The sequence below is a fragment of the Jaculus jaculus genome, chromosome 19, assembly GCF_020740685.1.
Source record: "Jaculus jaculus isolate mJacJac1 chromosome 19, mJacJac1.mat.Y.cur, whole genome shotgun sequence".
Lineage (NCBI taxonomy): Eukaryota > Metazoa > Chordata > Mammalia > Rodentia > Dipodidae > Jaculus > Jaculus jaculus.
In genome coordinates this window covers 29,620,237-29,626,695 of record NC_059120.1, presented here as the reverse complement: position 1 = coordinate 29,626,695, position 6,459 = coordinate 29,620,237, and positions in this window count along the sequence as shown.

Below are 6,459 nucleotides of genomic sequence, written 5' to 3'. Positions count from 1 at the left end.
TCAAAAATTTGGGGACATAATGAAGGCAGTCCTAAGAGGGAAATCTGTAGCTCTAAGTGCCTATATTAAGAAATTAGAGAGTTCACAAGTAAACAATGCTTCACCTTAAGGGCTTGGAAAAAGAATAACAAGGCAAACCAGAAATCAGACAGGGAAAAATAATAAAGATTAGTGCAGAAATTAATGAAATAGAAGCCCTAAAACAATCCAAAGAATCAATGAAACAAAGAGTTGGTTCTTTGAAAGGATAAACATGATGGATAAACCCTTAGCAAATTTGACCAGAAGAAAGAAAGAAGAGACAAAAATTAATAGGACTAAAGATAAAAAAGGCATCATTAGAACAGATACCAAAGAAATTCAGACAACTGGGCTGGAAGGATTGCTTAGTGGTTAAGGCACTTGCCTACAAAGCCAAAGGACCTAGGTTCAATTCCCCAGGATTCATGTAAGCCAGATGCACAAGGTGGTGCATGTGTCTGAAATTTTTTTGCAGTGGATGGATGCCCTGGCATACTCACTCTCTCTCTACCTCTCTCTGCCTCTTTCTCTCTCAAATAAATAAAAATAAAATATTATAAAACATCTTAAAAAAAGAAATTAAGACAATTATAAGGATATACTTTAAGAATATATATGCCTCTAAGTTTGAAAATATAAAAGAAATGGATGATTTCCTTGATTAATATGACCTACCAAAATTAAATAAAGATGAGATAATCCATTTAAAGAGACCTATAACAAGTACAGAGACCCAAGCAGTTATAAAACGTCTCCCAAATAAAAAAAGCCCAGGCATAGATGAATTCACTGGGGAATTTTACCAGTCCTTCATGGAAGAACTAACACCAATGCTTCTCAAACTTTTCCATAAAATAGAATATGAAGGACTTCTAACAAAGTCCTTCTATGAAGTCAGCATCACCCTCATACCAAGACCAGACAAATACAGAACATAAAAAGAAAATTACAGACCAATCTCCCTCATGAACATAGATGCAAAAATTCTCAACAAAATATTGGCAAACAGAATACATGAATATATCAAAAAGATTATTCACCCTTACCAAGTTGACTTTATCCCAGAGATGCAGGGATGGTTCAATATATGCAAATCTATAAATGTAATACATTATATAAATGGGTTGAAGGACAAAAATTACATGATCTTCTCAATAGATGCAGAAGAGGCATTCGACAAAATCCAACATCTTTTCATGGTAAAAGTATTATAGAAACTGGGTATAGAAGGAACATAGCTCAACGTGATAAAAGCTATTTATAACAAACTTACAGCCAACATAATACTAAATGGAGAAAACTTGAAGCATTTCCACTAAGTTCAGGAACAAAACAAGGGTGTCCACTGTCCCCACTTTTATTTAATACAGTATTGGAAGTCTTAGCTATAGCAATAAGGCAAGAGACACTCATAAAAGGGATACAAATTGGAAATAAGAGATCAAATTATCATTATTTGCAGATGATATTATTCTATACATAAATGACCCTAAAAAACTCTGCCAACAGCGGCTGGAGAGATGGCTTAGTGGTTTAGCGCTTGCCTGTGAAGCCTAAGTATCCCAGTTTGAGGCTTGATTCCCCAGGACCCACGTTAGCCAGATGCACAAGGGGCACACGTGTCTGGAGTTTGTCTGCAGTGGCTGGAGGCCCTGGCTGGCCCATCCTCTCTCTCTCTCTTTCTCTGTCCATCTTTCTCTCTGTTTGTCACTCTCAAATAAATAAATAAATTTTTTTAAAAAAAAAAAACCTCTGCCAGCAAACTTAGAGCTGATAAACATTTTTGGCAACGTAGTAGGATACAAAATAAATACACAGAAATCAGTAGTTTTCCTATATACTAACAACAAACATGTGGAGGATGAAATCAGGGAATCTCTCCCATTCATAATTGCCTCGAAAAAAAAAAAAAACCCATGGAATAAACTTAACCAAGGAAATTAAGGATCTCTACAATGAGAACTTTAAAATACTCAAGAAGAAATTGCAGAAGACATTAGGAAATTGGAAAGATATCCCATGTTCTTGGATTGGAAGAATGGATATTGTGAAAATGTCAATCTTACCAAAAGCAATCTACACATTTAATGCAATCCCCATTAAAATTCCAATGGCATTCTTCACAAGAATAAAAAAAAAATCCTAAAATTCATTTGGAAGCACAAAAAACCTTGAATAGCCAAAACGACTTTGAGCAACAAAAATAAGGATGGTGGTATCACCATACCTGATTTTAAGCTATATTACAAAGCTATAGCAACAACAACAGCATGGTATCGGCACGAAGACAGTAGATCAATGGAACAAAATGGAGGACCCAGATGTTAATCCAGGCAGCTACACCATCTGATTTTTGACAAAAATGCCAAAAATATTCATTGGAGAAAAGACAGCCTCTTCAACAAGTGGCACTGGGAAACCTGGATATCTATATGTTGAAAGATGAAAATAGATCCTTGTCTTTCCCCATGCAAAAGAATAAAATCCAAGTGGATCAGGGACCTTAATACCAGACCTGAAACTCTGAAATTGCTAGAAGAAAAGGTAGGATAAACCCTTCAACATATTGGCATAGGCAATGACTTTCTGAATATAACCCCAATTGCTCAGGAAATAAAACCACGAATCAACCACTGGGATCTCATGAAATTAGAAAGCTTTTATATAGCAAAGGACACTGTGAATAGAGCAAAGTGACAACCTACAGAATGTGAGAAAATATTTACCAGATACATATGTAAGGAATTCAAAAATACAGAACAAGAAGAAATCAACCCAATTAAAAAAAAATGGCCTATGGAACTAAATAGAAAGTTCTCATCAGAAGAAATACAAATGACATATAAACATCTAAAAAAAAATGTTCTGCATCCTTAGCCATCAGGTAAATGTAATTTAAAACTACCTTGAGATTCCATCTCTCTCCTATCATAATAATGGCTACCAACAAGAAAACAAATGATAATAAATGTTGGCAAGGATGCATAAAAGGACAACCCTTCTACACTGTTGGTGGGAATGTAATCTGATACAGCCATTGTAGAAAGCAGTGTGGAGATTCTTGAGACTGCTAAAAACAGATTTACCATATGATCCAGCTATAGCACTCCTAGGCATATATCTTAAAGAGTCTTCTCACTACTTTAGAGATACTTGCACAACCATGTTTATTGCTGCTGTATTCACAATAGCTAGGGAACGGAACCAGCCTAGATGTCCCTCAGCAGATGAAGGGAAAATAAAGAGATGGTACATTTACACAATGGAGTTCTATTCAGCAGTAAATAAAAATAAAATTATGAAATTTGTGGGGAAACGGATGGATCTGGAAAGGATTATACTAAGTGAGGTAATCCAGGCCCAGAAAGCCAAACACTGCATGTTCTCTCTCATATGTGGATTCTAGCTATAAATGTATAGACTTGTGTGTGAGCTAGAACCAAAAATCAGTAGCCTAGGCCAATAAGCTAATAAAAGGCTATAAGGGAGGGAGGAGAGGGAAGGTTCTTAGGGGATGTTGTGGTGGTTTGATTCAGTGTCCCCCATAAACTTAGGTGTTCTGAATGCTAGGTTCCCACCTGATGCAGACTTGGGAATTAATGCCTCCTGGAGGGAGTGTATTGTTGGGGACGGGCTTGTGGGTATTATAGCCAGTTTCCCCTTGCCAGTGTTTGGCACACCCTCCTGTTGCTGTGGTCCACCTTATGTTGGCCAGTGGGTGATGTCCACCCTCTGCTCATGTCATTGTTTTCCCCTGCCATCATGGAGCTTCCCCTCGAGCCTATAAGCCAAAATAAATCTCTTTTTCCCAGAAGCTGCGCTTGGTTGGGTGATTTCTACCAGCAATGCGAACCGGACTGCAACAGTAAAGTGGTACCGAGGAGTGGGATTGCTGCTAGACACCTGACTATGTGGCTTTGGCCTTTTGGAGCTGATTTTCAAGAGGAATGTGGAAGGATTTGAGACCTTGGCCTAAGAGATACCTTACAGTGTTGTAAGTACAGCTTGATGGACTGTTCTGGTCTGAGCTGCAAGACCTGAATGCAGTAAAAACTATGGACTGTGAGGTTTGGCTTATGAGGGTGAGAAAGAGCTGTGCCTGGACTGGGCTAGCAGTTTGTGTGAGAAGCTTGTTCTTATGCCCATGTCCTGAAAAATTGTGCAGGGTTGCTTTACATAGAAAAGAACTGGTGTGAGCAGAGGGATATGGCACAGAAAGAAAAATCTTTGGGTGAATTGTTGCCCATTCAGCTGCATGAGATTACAGCCTTTGAGACTGGGCTAGCTGACCTGTGCTGGGGCAACAGGAAGAATGTCGACTCTTTTGAAGGGGCCTGAGTGCTCAAGGAGTGTCCTGTTCTTCAAAGTCTGCTTTATTACCCCCTGTATTAACAAATTGGCACCCTACCTGGTATCGTGGAGTATAAGAAATGCTGGAAAGAGGGTCATTGAGTTTACAACACGGTCTTGTGTTTTGGAAATGGCCATGGGCAGTGTGAAGCAGGTTTGCTGGTTGCCTGCATAGAGACCCCATGGGGCCAGGAGGATGAATCATGGATTGCAATGGAGACCCAGTGGAGATGCCGGGGCCATGAGATGGTTGCCAAGGAGCTGCTGTCCCCGATGAAGTTTTTCAGGACTGTGAGTAGCCTAGCTGGAGGGGTGGAATTGGAATGCCAGAGACTTGTTGCTGGTTAGAATTATCGGACTTGAAGATTTATCACTGGCTAGAGTTATTGGACTTGAAGCTACAGAGTTTAATGTTTGCCCTGGTTCTTTTAAATCTTGTATTGGTTGAATGTTTCTTTGCTATGCCCAGTGCCATCTATTGCAGTGTGAATATTTATTCTGTGCCATTATGGGTTTTTTGAGGTATTTTTTGGTATTATGGCTCAGTTAAAAGATCTTGTACTATGGGGATGTATGAACATCATTGGGATTGATAAAAACTATGGGGACTTTTAAAGTCAGACTGAATGCATCGTATTTTACATCATGTATGGATATCAGTTTATGGGGGCCAGGGGCGGAATGTGGTGGTTTGATTCAGGTGTCCCCCATAAACTTAGGTGTTCTGAATGCTAGGTTCCCAGCTGATGGAGATTTGGGAATTAATGCCTCCTGGAGGGAGTGTATTGTTGGGGGCGGGCTTATGGGTATTATAGCCAGTTTCCTCTTGCCAGTGTTTGGCACACTCTCCTGTTGCTGTTGTCCACCTTATGTTGGCCAGGGGGTGATGTCCACCTTCTGTTCATGCCATCGTTTTCCCTTGCCATCGTGGAGCTTCCAATCTGTATTAGTCAGGGTTCTGTAGAGGAACAGAACTGCTAGAATGAATTATTTTAAAAAGGGGATTTATTGGATCAGCTTACAGAAGTCCAATAGCAGTTGCAGGCCCGAGAATCACCAAACCTGGTAGCTTCTCAGTCCACATGGCCGCCTCAGCAGTCCCGACCCAGCACTGCAGATGGTGCCGGAAAGCCTGGAGGCTTCCTGAGGAGCTGCTGGGTTTCTATCCATGTGGGTCTTCAGTTGATGCTGGTCTTCAGTCCGCACCGGTCTTCAATCCACACTGGAAGGCAGCAAGCAGCTCCAGCAGCCAAGTGGAAGGAAGGAAGGAAAAGGGACTCTTTTACCCAGAGCTTCCTTATATCAAGTCCCCCTCTGAGCGGGGTGCCAACTCTGGGGGAAGGGCTCACCCTGGGGGAAAGTCTTTTCCTTTAGTTGATCCTTCCTAGAAGCAACCTGTGGATTACTAAACAGATCAAGTTGACAACACCTTACCTATCACAGATGGTATTATATATATGTAAGTAGAAGAACAGATTACAGGGAGGGGAAAGGCCTAAGGTAGGTCAGGTAAAGAGATTGTATAAAAGGGTAGGGGGGAGGGTCAATCAAAATTCAAAATATTCTGAATAAGATAGATGAAAATTTACTTTCTTGAATAATGGCATATCCAGAAGCCATAGATTGTTACTAGAAAATTTTCAGTGCTGAGGTGGGATACCTTCCAGTGAGTTATTGGCCAAGGAGGTCCCTGTTGCCTCCAAAACATTACATGCTATTGCCAAGGCCCTTGGTTTCCTTTGAGAAAGTGATAGTAAGACCCTATTGCTGAAGACTTCACATGCCTGAGTGGAAAAGTCACTGAGAAATCAAGCTGTTGCTGAGCAGAAAACCTTCTTCCAGCCAACTGGAAGCTGGAAAAAGCTGCACTGTATGCAGCCTTATGGGAGACAAAAGTCATCAGCAGTGAAAGCAGTAAAAACTGGAAGCCTCAGGTTTGGCTAGAAAGCAGGCCAAATTACTGAATGAGTGCAATAGTAGCATGTCTTCTGGGGGGAGGGGGGACCAACTGGTTTCTAATTGGACTGAAAGCCTGCTCTATGGGAGGGAATACATGCCTGGTACTGAAAACCTAATCCAAAGCCTATG